The following is a 16352-nucleotide window of genomic DNA, read 5'->3' as shown; positions in this document are numbered from 1 at the left end:
CTGGACAGCCAGCAGCAGCAGCAGCAGGAGAGGTATGTAATCAGGAGCCCTCCTGCTAAGGGTAGACAGCTGCTCGTTCCACCCCACCCCCCGCCTTAATTGGTTCTCCTCCCTTCCAACGGTGTTGAGGCGGGTGGGAACAGCAGGGGGTGAAGGTGCTGTGTTTAAAGAGGTGGAGTTATGCAGATCTAAAACGCGTGGATTGCAGCAGCAGCAAGCCGAAAAGTGCAGGCATGTAAGGGATCTAGAGGTTGACAACATGTCTTCTTAACGGGAGTCCAGGAGCTCATCTCCACAAATGGACTTTTCAGGATCCTTGGGTGGCTCCGTAGTTTGAAACCAATTCTGGTTATCGCTTCTCGGCCTTTTGGCTAAGATCAAGTGTAGTATCTGTTCTTATCAGTTTAATATCTGATACGTCCCCTATCTGGGGACCATATATTAAATGGATTTTTAGAACAGGGAGATGGAAAAAGAGCTTGCTCTGTCCACTCCACGCATTGACCTGGTATTGCAGTATCTCCAGGACCGGTGCACCCCTTCTTTAATGCAGTTTCTAAAATCAGAAAGAATTGAATTCAATGTTTTTTGTTCATTTTGCTTGTTTGTCGGATTTTGGGATGGACTCTTTGGCTTTGCTTTTCTTCTCCTCATTGGATTTTTCATGTTCAAAGTTGCAGAAGCCAGATTACAAGCTCATTTTGGTTCAACTTCAGCAACTGTGCATTGCATTGCCATGTAATGTGATGCAATGCTATCTTTCTAGCTCTCCCTTTTTACTTCCTTTTGGATAAACAGACATATTAGGCAAGCATTTTGGAGCTTTCACCTAAATAACTACAGGTGGTGAGATAAGCTGCACAATATAATTGACCTTTCAGTATATTGTTGCACACACACCATCTATTTAGCAAATGCCCTTGTTATCAACAGCAGCCTTTTAAACTCACCTGAGCTAACAGGTATGTGCGCTGGTTACTCTGCTGCGCTTAAAATTTCTTTTTTGGTTTGCTACAATGCCTTTTCTGAAACGTTGTCTCCTTCTGCTGGAACACTGACTTCTTTCATTTAATGCCTGCAGACTATAAAAGAGAACCCAACCCAAAAAGTTTGGTTGATTAGTCTGTGGCATTCTGTTAAACTGTTGCTTATGGCGGTCTCTGTGAGCTTCTCAGCGACATTCAGCCAGCCAGGTATCCTGCCTGCAGTAGATGGAATGTGGCAATGGAACGCTGGCTGCGCGTGTCATAATAGGCTCTGAGCCTTTATATACCTGTGCACAGCAGCAGCCACCTTCAGTCTGCTGCTGGACAGCCAGCAGCAGCAGCAGCAGGAGAGGTATGTAATCAGGAGCCCTCCTGCTAAGGGTAGACAGCTGCTCGTTCCACCCCACCCCCCGCCTTAATTGGTTCTCCTCCCTTCCAACGGTGTTGAGGCGGGTGGGAACAGCAGGGGGTGAAGGTGCTGTGTTTAAAGAGGTGGAGTTATGCAGATCTAAAACGCGTGGATTGCAGCAGCAGCAAGCCGAAAAGTGCAGGCATGTAAGGGATCTAGAGGTTGACAACATGTCTTCTTAACGGGAGTCCAGGAGCTCATCTCCACAAATGGACTTTTCAGGATCCTTGGGTGGCTCCGTAGTTTGAAACCAATTCTGGTTATCGCTTCTCGGCCTTTTGGCTAAGATCAAGTGTAGTATCTTTTGAAAAGGCAGTTTTGTCCTTGGGCTGCCCTACTAAATTGATGCATATTACACACTGGTTTGGTGCACTTGTTAGTACGCCAGGTGTCTCATAGAGTTATCTGATGGAAAACATGGCCCTCCAGGATCGAAGTCACTAGGCTGGGTAAGTGTGAGGGCTTTGGAGCAATGTGCCCCAGGAGTAGGCGCCCTGGTGGGAGTCCAAGCTTACTGGGACTGGGAACCCCAGAAAGACTTGGCTTCGTAGCACGCCGCACCTTTGCCAATCATACTTTCTGAGCAACCCCCCCCTATTCCTGGCCTCCGGGCTAGGAAGGGGAATTTTTATAAAACCGGTCGGAGGTCCGGTCAGCTTTGGGCTGAGAAACCAACACAGGCTCCAGCTCCACTAGGGTGGCAGCCTAGATGGAAGCTGGGAGCACGAAAACGGCTCTTCTCCGGCTTCGGCTAAGGAGAGCATCGGAGATCCCTGACCCTCGCTGTGGCCTTCTGGCTCGGAGGGATGGGGATGGTTTATTGGGGACCCTCTCCTCCGGGAAGGGTCCACAAGAATCCTCGCCTCGTGCGCTGTTTTGGTGTGACTTCGGTCACATTTTTCAGTGCCTTGGATGCAGCTTCAATCAAAAAAAAATCTGTTCTTATCAGTTTAATATCTGATACGTCCCCTATCTGGGGACCATATATTAAATGGATTTTTAGAACAGGGAGATGGAAAAAGAGCTTGCTCTGTCCACTCCACGCATTGACCTGGTATTGCAGTATCTCCAGGACCGGTGCACCCCTTCTTTAATGCAGTTTCTAAAATCAGAAAGAATTGAATTCAATGTTTTTTGTTCATTTTGCTTGTTTGTCGGATTTTGGGATGGACTCTTTGGCTTTGCTTTTCTTCTCCTCATTGGATTTTTCATGTTCAAAGTTGCAGAAGCCAGATTACAAGCTCATTTTGGTTCAACTTCAGCAACTGTGCATTGCATTGCCATGTAATGTGATGCAATGCTATCTTTCTAGCTCTCCCTTTTTACTTCCTTTTGGATAAACAGACATATTAGGCAAGCATTTTGGAGCTTTCACCTAAATAACTACAGGTGGTGAGATAAGCTGCACAATATAATTGACCTTTCAGTATATTGTTGCACACACACCATCTATTTAGCAAATGCCCTTGTTATCAACAGCAGCCTTTTAAACTCACCTGAGCTAACAGGTATGTGCGCTGGTTACTCTGCTGCGCTTAAAATTTCTTTTTTGGTTTGCTACAATGCCTTTTCTGAAACGTTGTCTCCTTCTGCTGGAACACTGACTTCTTTCATTTAATGCCTGCAGACTATAAAAGAGAACCCAACCCAAAAAGTTTGGTTGATTAGTCTGTGGCATTCTGTTAAACTGTTGCTTATGGCGGTCTCTGTGAGCTTCTCAGCGACATTCAGCCAGCCAGGTATCCTGCCTGCAGTAGATGGAATGTGGCAATGGAACGCTGGCTGCGCGTGTCATAATAGGCTCTGAGCCTTTATATACCTGTGCACAGCAGCAGCCACCTTCAGTCTGCTGCTGGACAGCCAGCAGCAGCAGCAGCAGGAGAGGTATGTAATCAGGAGCCCTCCTGCTAAGGGTAGACAGCTGCTCGTTCCACCCCACCCCCCGCCTTAATTGGTTCTCCTCCCTTCCAACGGTGTTGAGGCGGGTGGGAACAGCAGGGGGTGAAGGTGCTGTGTTTAAAGAGGTGGAGTTATGCAGATCTAAAACGCGTGGATTGCAGCAGCAGCAAGCCGAAAAGTGCAGGCATGTAAGGGATCTAGAGGTTGACAACATGTCTTCTTAACGGGAGTCCAGGAGCTCATCTCCACAAATGGACTTTTCAGGATCCTTGGGTGGCTCCGTAGTTTGAAACCAATTCTGGTTATCGCTTCTCGGCCTTTTGGCTAAGATCAAGTGCAGTGATCTAGCGGCTGCTGCCTTGGTCTTGGCTGAGAGGTGCTCGGGGTACCCGGCTCCTTGGCCTGGGGGGATCGCTCTGTTTTTCAGCAGGGCTTCACCTCCCTGCTTCTATTAGGGAGTCGGATTAGTCCCCGGGCAACGGGAGGCGATCATCTACCTGGCACTTCGGTGTTGAAGGTTTCTATTGAGAAGAGGAGAACCTGTTTGTGAAGAAGATGTCTGCAGCATCACATGAAGGAGAGGAAGATCATGTGCCTGAATTCGCTAAGGTGCAGAATTCTATTCGTTTGGTTGTTCAGGAGAACTTTCGAGATCAAAAGGATTTTAGGTATGTGATGAGTCAAGTTCTTGTGGATCTTTTTGGTTTGAAGACAGAAGAAGTGTTGGCGATAATGGACTACCCCAGGAGGGGTGTTTATGATATAGTTTTTGTTGACAAAGTTTTTTTTGAAGGATATCTAAGGAAAATGACTGCAAGCCAGGATAAAAGAATGGAGGGGATAAGTGTAATGCCACACTTCCCCGTTAGAGATAAATGGATCATTGTTAAAATGTACTCTCCATTGGTGGACGAAGAGGATGTTCTTACATTTTTGGAGTTTTTTTGTTTGTCAGTAACACCAAAAGGGAAGATTTATAATGAATTTGGTTTTTGGACTTCGAAGTGGAAATTTTTGGTCCGTTTCAAAGAAGATGAGCAGGGGACTGTGTTGCTTCCCCCAGCTAGGTTTAAGTTGGGTAATATAAATGGTGATATTTTTTTCAGTGGTATACCCACTTTTTGTCGAGTTTGTCGTCAATACGGGCATGGAAAGGAAAATTGTTCGGGTGGTGTATGTGGTTTTTGCAAAAAAGGTGATCATGAGTCAAAGGATTGTAAAGATCGGAGGAAGTGCAACTTGTGTCAGGAAGATACGCATGTTTTTAAGAATTGCCCAAAGAGGAAAAGAAATAAAGAGAAGGAGGTAGTGGTTAAAAAGGTTTTGGTAGAGAGAAAGGAGGAAAGTGTAGAAAAGGTGTTGGTGGTAAAGGGAAAAGAAAGCAAACCTGTAGGAGTGCAGAGGGAGATGGAGAAAACAAGAGTAGATTGGGGGGATAGGGTAGAGAGTGAAATGGGAGGTGTAAGTCAGGGAACTGGCCGTGGTAAGGTTAAAAAGCAAGAAAAGAGAAAGGAACAGGAAGTGGAGGTGGCAATGGAAGAAAATATAGTTGTTTTTCAACAACCTATGTTTATAAAGAATGCAGAATATTTTAACCGGTTGTACCGTAAGTTGTATGATGAGAAACGTTTGGACTATCTTATAGAGAATGTTAGGAAAGAACTAATAAGAGATAAAAATGTTTTTTGTGTGAAATATAGAATACCAGATGGTGTATCGAAACAAGTTTTTTCAGCATCAAGGTTTGAAGATTTGTCCCTTAAGGTTCTGAGTTGGGTTGGGGTTCATGCTTTTGATAATGGTTACAAGTATTTTACTTGATGTTATTACTGTTGTTAATACAGTTATAATTTAATTTTTATTTTTTTGGTATCCATTCAGGTTCTGAAACATTTCTTTCTTTGTAAGTATTGTTGTATTTTTGTAATTTTTTTTTCTGACATTAAAAGTACCAAAACCTGATGATGATTTAAGTTGGAGTCCACGTCTTGTCTTCCTTTGGGGAGAAGAGGACTGTGGAGTGGACTTTAATTTTAACCTGAATAGGTTCTAAAAAAAAAAAAAAAAAAATCTGTTCTTATCAGTTTAATATCTGATACGTCCCCTATCTGGGGACCATATATTAAATGGATTTTTAGAACAGGGAGATGGAAAAAGAGCTTGCTCTGTCCACTCCACGCATTGACCTGGTATTGCAGTATCTCCAGGACCGGTGCACCCCTTCTTTAATGCAGTTTCTAAAATCAGAAAGAATTGAATTCAATGTTTTTTGTTCATTTTGCTTGTTTGTCGGATTTTGGGATGGACTCTTTGGCTTTGCTTTTCTTCTCCTCATTGGATTTTTCATGTTCAAAGTTGCAGAAGCCAGATTACAAGCTCATTTTGGTTCAACTTCAGCAACTGTGCATTGCATTGCCATGTAATGTGATGCAATGCTATCTTTCTAGCTCTCCCTTTTTACTTCCTTTTGGATAAACAGACATATTAGGCAAGCATTTTGGAGCTTTCACCTAAATAACTACAGGTGGTGAGATAAGCTGCACAATATAATTGACCTTTCAGTATATTGTTGCACACACACCATCTATTTAGCAAATGCCCTTGTTATCAACAGCAGCCTTTTAAACTCACCTGAGCTAACAGGTATGTGCACTGGTTACTCTGCTGCGCTTAAAATTTCTTTTTTGGTTTGCTACAATGCCTTTTCTGAAACGTTGTCTCCTTCTGCTGGAACACTGACTTCTTTCATTTAATGCCTGCAGACTATAAAAGAGAACCCAACCCAAAAAGTTTGGTTGATTAGTCTGTGGCATTCTGTTAAACTGTTGCTTATGGCGGTCTCTGTGAGCTTCTCAGCGACATTCAGCCAGCCAGGTATCCTGCCTGCAGTAGATGGAATGTGGTAATGGAACGCTGGCTGCGCGTGTCATAATAGGCTCTGAGCCTTTATATACCTGTGCACAGCAGCAGCCACCTTCAGTCTGCTGCTGGACAGCCAGCAGCAGCAGCAGCAGGAGAGGTATGTAATCAGGAGCCCTCCTGCTAAGGGTAGACAGCTGCTCGTTCCACCCCACCCCCCGCCTTAATTGGTTCTCCTCCCTTCCAACGGTGTTGAGGCGGGTGGGAACAGCAGGGGGTGAAGGTGCTGTGTTTAAAGAGGTGGAGTTATGCAGATCTAAAACACGTGGATTGCAGCAGCAGCAAGCCGAAAAGTGCAGGCATGTAAGGGATCTAGAGGTTGACAACATGTCTTCTTAACGGGAGTCCAGGAGCTCATCTCCACAAATGGACTTTTCAGGATCCTTGGGTGGCTCCGTAGTTTGAAACCAATTCTGGTTATCGCTTCTCGGCCTTTTGGCTAAGATCAAGTGTAGTATCTGTTCTTATCAGTTTAATATCTGATACGTCCCCTATCTGGGGACCATATATTAAATGGATTTTTAGAACAGGGAGATGGAATAAGAGCTTGCTCTGTCCACTCCACGCGTTGACCTGGTATTGCAGTATCTCCAGGACCGGTGCACCCCTTCTTTAATGCAGTTTCTAAAATCAGAAAGAATTGAATTCAATGTTTTTTGTTCATTTTGCTTGTTTGTCGGATTTTTTGATGGACTCTTTGGCTTTGCTTTTCTTCTCCTCATTGGATTTTTCATGTTCAAAGTTGCAGAAGCCAGATTACAAGCTCATTTTGGTTCAACTTCAGCAACTGTGCATTGCATTGCCATGTAATGTGATGCAATGCTATCTTTCTAGCTCTCCCTTTTTACTTCCTTTTGGATAAACAGACATATTAGGCAAGCATTTTGGAGCTTTCACCTAAATAACTACAGGTGGTGAGATAAGCTGCACAATATAATTGACCTTTCAGTATATTGTTGCACACACACCATCTATTTAGCAAATGCCCTTGTTATCAACAGCAGCCTTTTAAACTCACCTGAGCTAACAGGTATGTGCGCTGGTTACTCTGCTGCGCTTAAAATTTCTTTTTTGGTTTGCTACAATGCCTTTTCTGAAACGTTGTCTCCTTCTGCTGGAACACTGACTTCTTTCATTTAATGCCTGCAGACTATAAAAGAGAACCCAACCCAAAAAGTTTGGTTGATTAGTCTGTGGCATTCTGTTAAACTGTTGCTTATGGCGGTCTCTGTGAGCTTCTCAGCGACATTCAGCCAGCCAGGTATCCTGCCTGCAGTAGATGGAATGTGGCAATGGAACGCTGGCTGCGCGTGTCATAATAGGCTCTGAGCCTTTATATACCTGTGCACAGCAGCAGCCACCTTCAGTCTGCTGCTGGACAGCCAGCAGCAGCAGCAGCAGGAGAGGTATGTAATCAGGAGCCCTCCTGCTAAGGGTAGACAGCTGCTCGTTCCACCCCACCCCCCGCCTTAATTGGTTCTCCTCCCTTCCAACGGTGTTGAGGCGGGTGGGAACAGCAGGGGGTGAAGGTGCTGTGTTTAAAGAGGTGGAGTTATGCAGATCTAAAACGCGTGGATTGCAGCAGCAGCAAGCCGAAAAGTGCAGGCATGTAAGGGATCTAGAGGTTGACAACATGTCTTCTTAACGGAAGTCCAGGAGCTCATCTCCACAAATGGACTTTTCAGGATCCTTGGGTGGCTCCGTAGTTTGAAACCAATTCTGGTTATCGCTTCTCGGCCTTTTGGCTAAGATCAAGTGTAGTATCTGTTCTTATCAGTTTAATATCTGATACGTCCCCTATCTGGGGACCATATATTAATTGGATTTTTAGAACAGGGAGATGGAAAAAGAGCTTGCTCTGTCCACTCCACGCATTGACCTGGTATTGCAGTATCTCCAGGACCGGTGCACCCCTTCTTTAATGCAGTTTCTAAAATCAGAAAGAATTGAATTCAATGTTTTTTGTTCATTTTGCTTGTTTGTCGGATTTTGGGATGGACTCTTTGGCTTTGCTTTTCTTCTCCTCATTGGATTTTTCATGTTCAAAGTTGCAGAAGCCAGATTACAAGCTCATTTTGGTTCAACTTCAGCAACTGTGCATTGCATTGCCATGTAATGTGATGCAATGCTATCTTTCTAGCTCTCCCTTTTTACTTCCTTTTGGATAAACAGACATATTAGGCAAGCATTTTGGAGCTTTCACCTAAATAACTACAGGTGGTGAGATAAGCTGCACAATATAATTGACCTTTCAGTATATTGTTGCACACACACCATCTATTTAGCAAATGCCCTTGTTATCAACAGCAGCCTTTTAAACTCACCTGAGCTAACAGGTATGTGCGCTGGTTACTCTGCTGCGCTTAAAATTTCTTTTTTGGTTTGCTACAATGCCTTTTCTGAAACGTTGTCTCCTTCTGCTGGAACACTGACTTCTTTCATTTAATGCCTGCAGACTATAAAAGAGAACCCAACCCAAAAAGTTTGGTTGATTAGTCTGTGGCATTCTGTTAAACTGTTGCTTATGGCGGTCTCTGTGAGCTTCTCAGCGACATTCAGCCAGCCAGGTATCCTGCCTGCAGTAGATGGAATGTGGCAATGGAACGCTGGCTGCGCGTGTCATAATAGGCTCTGAGCCTTTATATACCTGTGCACAGCAGCAGCCACCTTCAGTCTGCTGCTGGACAGCCAGCAGCAGCAGCAGCAGGAGAGGTATGTAATCAGGAGCCCTCCTGCTAAGGGTAGACAGCTGCTCGTTCCACCCCACCCCCCGCCTTAATTGGTTCTCCTCCCTTCCAACGGTGTTGAGGCGGGTGGGAACAGCAGGGGGTGAAGGTGCTGTGTTTAAAGAGGTGGAGTTATGCAGATCTAAAACGCGTGGATTGCAGCAGCAGCAAGCCGAAAAGTGCAGGCATGTAAGGGATCTAGAGGTTGACAACATGTCTTCTTAACGGGAGTCCAGGAGCTCATCTCCACAAATGGACTTTTCAGGATCCTTGGGTGGCTCCGTAGTTTGAAACCAATTCTGGTTATCGCTTCTCGGCCTTTTGGCTAAGATCAAGTGTAGTATCTGTTCTTATCAGTTTAATATCTGATACGTCCCCTATCTGGGGACCATATATTAAATGGATTTTTAGAACAGGGAGATGGAAAAAGAGCTTGCTCTGTCCACTCCACGCATTGACCTGGTATTGCAGTATCTCCAGGACCGGTGCACCCCTTCTTTAATGCAGTTTCTAAAATCAGAAAGAATTGAATTCAATGTTTTTTGTTCATTTTGCTTGTTTGTCGGATTTTGGGATGGACTCTTTGGCTTTGCTTTTCTTCTCCTCATTGGATTTTTCATGTTCAAAGTTGCAGAAGCCAGATTACAAGCTCATTTTGGTTCAACTTCAGCAACTGTGCATTGCATTGCCATGTAATGTGATGCAATGCTATCTTTCTAGCTCTCCCTTTTTACTTCCTTTTGGATAAACAGACATATTAGGCAAGCATTTTGGAGCTTTCACCTAAATAACTACAGGTGGTGAGATAAGCTGCACAATATAATTGACCTTTCAGTATATTGTTGCACACACACCATCTATTTAGCAAATGCCCTTGTTATCAACAGCAGCCTTTTAAACTCACCTGAGCTAACAGGTATGTGCGCTGGTTACTCTGCTGCGCTTAAAATTTCTTTTTTGGTTTGCTACAATGCCTTTTCTGAAACGTTGTCTCCTTCTGCTGGAACACTGACTTCTTTCATTTAATGCCTGCAGACTATAAAAGAGAACCCAACCCAAAAAGTTTGGTTGATTAGTCTGTGGCATTCTGTTAAACTGTTGCTTATGGCGGTCTCTGTGAGCTTCTCAGCGACATTCAGCCAGCCAGGTATCCTGCCTGCAGTAGATGGAATGTGGCAATGGAACGCTGGCTGCGCGTGTCATAATAGGCTCTGAGCCTTTATATACCTGTGCACAGCAGCAGCCACCTTCAGTCTGCTGCTGGACAGCCAGCAGCAGCAGCAGCAGGAGAGGTATGTAATCAGGAGCCCTCCTGCTAAGGGTAGACAGCTGCTCGTTCCACCCCACCCCCCGCCTTAATTGGTTCTCCTCCCTTCCAACGGTGTTGAGGCGGGTGGGAACAGCAGGGGGTGAAGGTGCTGTGTTTAAAGAGGTGGAGTTATGCAGATCTAAAACGCGTGGATTGCAGCAGCAGCAAGCCGAAAAGTGCAGGCATGTAAGGGATCTAGAGGTTGACAACATGTCTTCTTAACGGGAGTCCAGGAGCTCATCTCCACAAATGGACTTTTCAGGATCCTTGGGTGGCTCCGTAGTTTGAAACCAATTCTGGTTATCGCTTCTCGGCCTTTTGGCTAAGATCAAGTGTAGTATCTGTTCTTATCAGTTTAATATCTGATACGTCCCCTATCTGGGGACCATATATTAAATGGATTTTTAGAACAGGGAGATGGAAAAAGAGCTTGCTCTGTCCACTCCACGCATTGACCTGGTATTGCAGTATCTCCAGGACCGGTGCACCCCTTCTTTAATGCAGTTTCTAAAATCAGAAAGAATTGAATTCAATGTTTTTTGTTCATTTTGCTTGTTTGTCGGATTTTGGGATGGACTCTTTGGCTTTGCTTTTCTTCTCCTCATTGGATTTTTCATGTTCAAAGTTGCAGAAGCCAGATTACAAGCTCATTTTGGTTCAACTTCAGCAACTGTGCATTGCATTGCCATGTAATGTGATGCAATGCTATCTTTCTAGCTCTCCCTTTTTACTTCCTTTTGGATAAACAGACATATTAGGCAAGCATTTTGGAGCTTTCACCTAAATAACTACAGGTGGTGAGATAAGCTGCACAATATAATTGACCTTTCAGTATATTGTTGCACACACACCATCTATTTAGCAAATGCCCTTGTTATCAACAGCAGCCTTTTAAACTCACCTGAGCTAACAGGTATGTGCGCTGGTTACTCTGCTGCGCTTAAAATTTCTTTTTTGGTTTGCTACAATGCCTTTTCTGAAACGTTGTCTCCTGCTGGAACACTGACTTCTTTCATTTAATGCCTGCAGACTATAAAAGAGAACCCAACCCAAAAAGTTTGGTTGATTAGTCTGTGGCATTCTGTTAAACTGTTGCTTATGGCGGTCTCTGTGAGCTTCTCAGCGACATTCAGCCAGCCAGGTATCCTGCCTGCAGTAGATGGAATGTGGCAATGGAACGCTGGCTGCGCGTGTCATAATAGGCTCTGAGCCTTTATATACCTGTGCACAGCAGCAGCCACCTTCAGTCTGCTGCTGGACAGCCAGCAGCAGCAGCAGCAGCAGGAGAGGTATGTAATCAGGAGCCCTCCTGCTAAGGGTAGACAGCTGCTCGTTCCACCCCACCCCCCGCCTTAATTGGTTCTCCTCCCTTCCAACGGTGTTGAGGCGGGTGGGAACAGCAGGGGGTGAAGGTGCTGTGTTTAAAGAGGTGGAGTTATGCAGATCTAAAATGCGTGGATTGCAGCAGCAGCAAGCCGAAAAGTGCAGGCATGTAAGGGATCTAGAGGTTGACAACATGTCTTCTTAACGGGAGTCCAGGAGCTCATCTCCACAAATGGACTTTTCAGGATCCTTGGGTGGCTCCGTAGTTTGAAACCAATTCTGGTTATTGCTTCTCGGCCTTTTGGCTAAGATCAAGTGTAGTATCTGTTCTTTTAAGAACACAAGAGCTACGATCTACACTTGACGAGAGCGATCGAACTCGGAAGGAGAACAGCTTCGGAGCCCAGCTGACATCGGAGAATGAAGGCGGATATCGGTGGGAGGAAGAAGCTCTAAAGAATCCAGAAGAAGACGAAGACTCGGAGAAGAATCCGGCTGTCCTGTGGAATCTTCGAGGAAGCAAATCATCGAGACAAAGACCTTTCGGGGAATTTGTCCAGAACACGACGGGAGAAGAATCTGCATAGCTCCACCCATTCCGGGAAGAGTTCCAGATCCAGCTCCAAGAAGTAACTGCAGGAGGAAAGCCATGGCAAGCGCTGCGAGGAAGGCCGAAAAGAAGAGCCTGGAGCTGGGGACAGCCAGGAGGGCCCAGCCAGGAGCCGATTCTGACCCCAAGGACTCTGCCTCCACGACTGGCCAGCAGAAGGGACCCCAGAAGCCCCGCCACGAAGCTCCAGCCCTGGAGCCATGGATGCGGCAGACGGTGGCCCTGAAGCTGAAGGAAGTGGATGGGAGGGTGCCGGACATGTCCTCGGACGTGTTCTGCCAGAAGATGCTGCTGGATCGAGGCTTCTCCAGGTCGGACACCCTCAGCATCCAGACCTTCTTGACGGGGATCTTCTTCGTCACCTTCGCCACTGTGAACACCTGCAGGAGGTTCTGGGAAATGGTAAGCGCAAAAGGACCGGATAATTCTTTCTCTGCCTTTACAGGTAGCTGCCCTATCCAGAGGGATGAAAGGAGGATCACGGTCTCCATGCGCAACCCGCACACCCCAGGCCAAGACATCTGTACCTTCCTGAGACGCTTCTGTTTGGTTGTGAAGGAACCCTCTCACATCCTGAATGGACTCGGCTTCTGGACAGGTAAGTGGTCGGTGACCGTTAGACTTCACAGGGACCTGGCGTACTCAGACGGACTTCGGCACCTGCCCCCGACATTCTCCCTGGGCAACTCCTACGGCCTCATCTATTACCCGGACATGCCGCGGAACTGCAGGAGATGCGGCAAGAACGGCCACGAGATGAAGGACTGCAAGGAGGATGCCTGCAGGATTTGTCGAGTGATGGGACACAGCTCGAAGGACTGCCCGAAGAAGACGTCCTGCAACCTGTGTGGGCTGGCGGCTCATCTGTACAAGGATTGCCCCAGGCGTGAGAGATCCTGGGCATCGGTGGTTGCGACGACCCCAGCTACGGAGGACAAGGCCCCGACGACCAGGCCTGTGAAGGTCAAGGACGCGACGACCAAGGCCCCAGCGGCCAAGGCCGAGACGACCAAGACCAAAGCGGTCAAGGAGTCGGTGGCCAAAGCCCCAGCGACGGTCCCAGCAGCTCCGAAGCAGAAGAAAAAGTCAAAGGAGGGTAAGAGTTCTGTCACCCCTCTCTCGATCCCTCCCCCTGCCACCCCCGTCCAATTCCCCCCCACCCCGGCCACCCCTGCTGAGGATTCCACTTCCTCTTCCTCCTTCCCCTACTCCTCAGCAGGTGTCCTTTCCCCTGCCCCGGCAGCCACTCTCCCTCCCCAGACCATGGTAGCGGTGGAATTAACCTTTCCTCCACCCGCCGCTATCTATTCCGAGGAGGATTTTCCCCTTCTTGTCTCCCCAGTTCCAACCCGGGGAAAGAGGAAGGTGGAGGACAGCCCTGCTACTGAATCCTCCAAAAAGAAGATTCTGGATTTCGTAGGCGAAAAGGAGGATACCCTCCCTGAGCCAGAAGAGATGGAGCACATGGTTGAGACCCTGGTGGCCGAGCCAGAAGAGGAGGAACTGGTGGTCGCCGAGATCGAGGCCGCGCTGCTTGACCAGATGGAGGAAGAGGGCCTGCTGGTGATCCCGTCACCAGCAGTCAACACCGACGAGGGACCACCCGACCGGAGTGGTAACTAAGGTGTATTGCCTGCGCTAACTTTTTCTTTTTTCCCTACATGATGGCTAATATTAACTTATTTTCCATTAATGTCAGGAGCATCAAGGACAAGTTCAGACGTCAGACTATTTATGCCTTCCTTACTTCCCAGTTGTGTGATGTTTATATGTTGCAGGAATGTTCCCTTCCCTCCTCTAGGTCCTTCAAACATCTGGCCAGGGAGTGGTCCCACGGTCCATCCTACTGGTCCGGTGGGGGTGACTGCAAGTCTGCGGGGGTCGCAATTCTGATCAGGGGGGGCGCATTCACGCTTGAGTCCGTCCAGGAGCTCATCTGCGGCAGGGCTCTTGTTGTAGATGGCAACTGGGCGGGAGAACCTGTCAGGTTCATCAACGTGTATGCGTCCCCACTGAAGAATGAGCGTTTGGAGCTTTTCCAGACCCTGCGGCTTCAGCTTGCCACCACCAGGACCTTAGTGATGGCCGGGGATTTCAACTGCCCCATCGAGGAGGACGGTTGTAGTTCTGGCACATCTGCCAAGTTGGACATCACGTCCAAGCTGCTCATCGAGATGGTAACCGAGGCCTCTCTTCAGGACGTGGTGGGCTCCATGGGGAGAGGCTCCACGAACTATTCGTGGAGCCGACCCGATGGCTCACTCCGCTCCAGGATTGACTTTGTGTTCACCTCTCGGGCAGTCAGGCAGAGTAGGCACTCGATGGTCTCCTGCTTCTTCTCCGACCACAGAGCCATTCACTTACAAGGTGTCCTCGGCGACGGTTTTCCGTCCGGCCCCGGCTCCTGGAAGCTGAATTGTGCTCTGCTGGCTCAGGATGAAGTCGTGGAGGAGCTGAGAGCAGCCTACGCAATGTGGCAGTCCTACAAGGGTAGCTTCCAAACAGTCTCTGATTGGTGGGAATATGTTAAACTTGAGTTTCGCTGTTTCTTTCAGGCCAAGGGTCGACAACAGGCGTGTGAGAAGAGGAGGGACTTCAGAGAGCTGCAGCGCGAGCTGCGGTCGCTGCAGGACCTTCTTCACTGCGGCTGGGACGTGAGGGAGGAGCTGGAGGAGACCAAGAAGAGCCTGAAAAGGCACTTTGAGGAGGAGTCCAAGCGAATCATCTTCCGTTCCAAAGTGGAGAATCTGGAGAAGGGTGAGAAATGTAACTCATTCTTTTTCAGGAAACTTCATGCCGGTCACACGCCCCTGAACGAGCTGCGAGACGAGAGCGGAAACATGCGACGTGGGAAGGAGGACGTGATGAGGGTCGTCAGCGACTTCTACAGCGAACTCTACTCCCACAAGACTACCGACCCCGACGCTGCTGATAAGTTCCTGTCAGGTATCACTAACCATCTTGATCCTGCAGGCACGGCAGCCTTGGACAAACCTCTGATGGTGGGCGAATTGCTCTCTGCCGCTAAATCCTTTAGGACCGGCAGGACCCCGGGCAGTGATGGTCTTCCAGCGGAGCTCTATGTAGCACTGGGAGACCTCATCTGTCCGGACCTGTTGGACCTGTACGAGGAGATGGTGGTGGAGGGTAGAATGCCTCCATCTTTGAGGGAAGGAATGGTCACGATCCTGTACAAGCGGAAGGGAGAGAGGTGCGACCTGAGGAATTGGCGTCCCATCACTCTGCTCAACGTGGACTACAAGATCCTGGCCAAGACGATGGCGACACGACTTAAGACGGTCATCGGACGGATCATCCACCCGGACCAGACCTGCGGCATCCCTGGACGTCGCATCGCAGACAGCCTCGCTCTCGTGCGGGACATGGTCGAGTACATCAAGGTCCGCCGCGCACACGCGGCCCTGGTCTCCTTGGATCAGGAGAAGGCCTTCGACCGGGTTTCCCACGAGTTCATGGGCCGAGCTCTGCACCGGTTAGGTTTGGGTAACATGTTTTGTTCGTATGTCCGTCTGATGTATTTTGATATCCACAGCTCGGTGTTGGTGAACGGCTGGAAGACTGACCCCTTCCCTGTCCTCTCTGGGGTCAGACAAGGCTGCCCTCTATCACCTCTTCTTTTTGTTTGTGTTATAGAACTCTTCGCAGAGGCTATCCGGCAGAATGGAGAGATCAGAGGGATCACCGCACCGGGTCCGGGACGACACGAGGTCAAGTGCTCGCTCTACATGGACGACGTCACCGTCTTCTGCGCTGATCGTGGTTCAGTCGACGCCCTCGTCCAGACGTGTGAGAGGTTCGGCCGGGCTTCAGGGGCCAAAGTCAACTGCAGGAAGTCGGAAGCCATGCTCTTCGGGGATTGGCAGCCGGCCTCCTCCGCCCCCTTCCCCTTCAACATTCAACCGGATTTCCTCAAGGTGCTGGGAGTCTGGTTCGGGAAGGAAGGAGCGGCCCTCAAGTCCTGGCAAGAACGCTTGGCCAAGGTGAAGCAACGGATCGGACTCTGGAGCCTCTGACACCTCACTTGTGAGGGTAAGGCACTCATCCTGCGTAATGAGGTCCTGCCCGTCTTGCAGTACACGGCGCAGGCCTGGCCCCCACAAGTCACTGTGTGCAGGGCCATTACCAGGACAGTGTTTCACTTTGTCTGGGG

The 16352-nt window shown here is 48.1% G+C and overlaps 7 non-coding genes and 2 pseudogenes across 7 annotated transcripts; all 9 read left to right on the top strand.

Moving 5' to 3' along the window:
• Positions 1-351: 351 nt before the first annotated feature.
• On the top strand, positions 352-542 carry LOC141275375 (U2 spliceosomal RNA). The gene has a single exon (XR_012323619.1). It is a non-coding gene; the product is annotated as a U2 spliceosomal RNA (small nuclear RNA).
• Positions 543-1657: 1115 nt separating this feature from the next.
• On the top strand, positions 1658-1773 carry LOC141151072 (U2 spliceosomal RNA; annotated as a pseudogene).
• Positions 1774-2298: 525 nt separating this feature from the next.
• On the top strand, positions 2299-2483 carry LOC141150232 (U2 spliceosomal RNA). The gene has a single exon (XR_012246490.1). It is a non-coding gene; the product is annotated as a U2 spliceosomal RNA (small nuclear RNA).
• Positions 2484-5320: 2837 nt separating this feature from the next.
• LOC141150529 (U2 spliceosomal RNA) lies at positions 5321-5517 on the top strand. The gene has a single exon (XR_012246706.1). It is a non-coding gene; the product is annotated as a U2 spliceosomal RNA (small nuclear RNA).
• Positions 5518-6632: 1115 nt separating this feature from the next.
• Positions 6633-6823, top strand: LOC141149503 (U2 spliceosomal RNA). The gene has a single exon (XR_012245796.1). It is a non-coding gene; the product is annotated as a U2 spliceosomal RNA (small nuclear RNA).
• Positions 6824-7938: 1115 nt separating this feature from the next.
• Positions 7939-8129, top strand: LOC141149495 (U2 spliceosomal RNA). Its single transcript, XR_012245789.1, has one exon. It is a non-coding gene; the product is annotated as a U2 spliceosomal RNA (small nuclear RNA).
• Positions 8130-9244: 1115 nt separating this feature from the next.
• Positions 9245-9435, top strand: LOC141275374 (U2 spliceosomal RNA). The gene has a single exon (XR_012323618.1). It is a non-coding gene; the product is annotated as a U2 spliceosomal RNA (small nuclear RNA).
• Positions 9436-10550: 1115 nt separating this feature from the next.
• Positions 10551-10741, top strand: LOC141275373 (U2 spliceosomal RNA). Its single transcript, XR_012323617.1, has one exon. It is a non-coding gene; the product is annotated as a U2 spliceosomal RNA (small nuclear RNA).
• A 1115-nt stretch (positions 10742-11856) lies between these two features.
• Positions 11857-11968, top strand: LOC141151056 (U2 spliceosomal RNA; annotated as a pseudogene).
• The last annotated feature ends 4384 nt before the right edge of the window (positions 11969-16352 follow it).

Source organism: Phyllobates terribilis, unplaced genomic scaffold (genome assembly GCF_046119375.1).
Source record: "Phyllobates terribilis strain yellow unplaced genomic scaffold, ASM4611937v1 Scaffold_5__5_contigs__length_657084704, whole genome shotgun sequence".
Taxonomy (NCBI): Eukaryota; Metazoa; Chordata; class Amphibia; order Anura; family Dendrobatidae; genus Phyllobates; species Phyllobates terribilis.
This window is presented reverse-complemented; position numbering and strand designations above follow the sequence as displayed.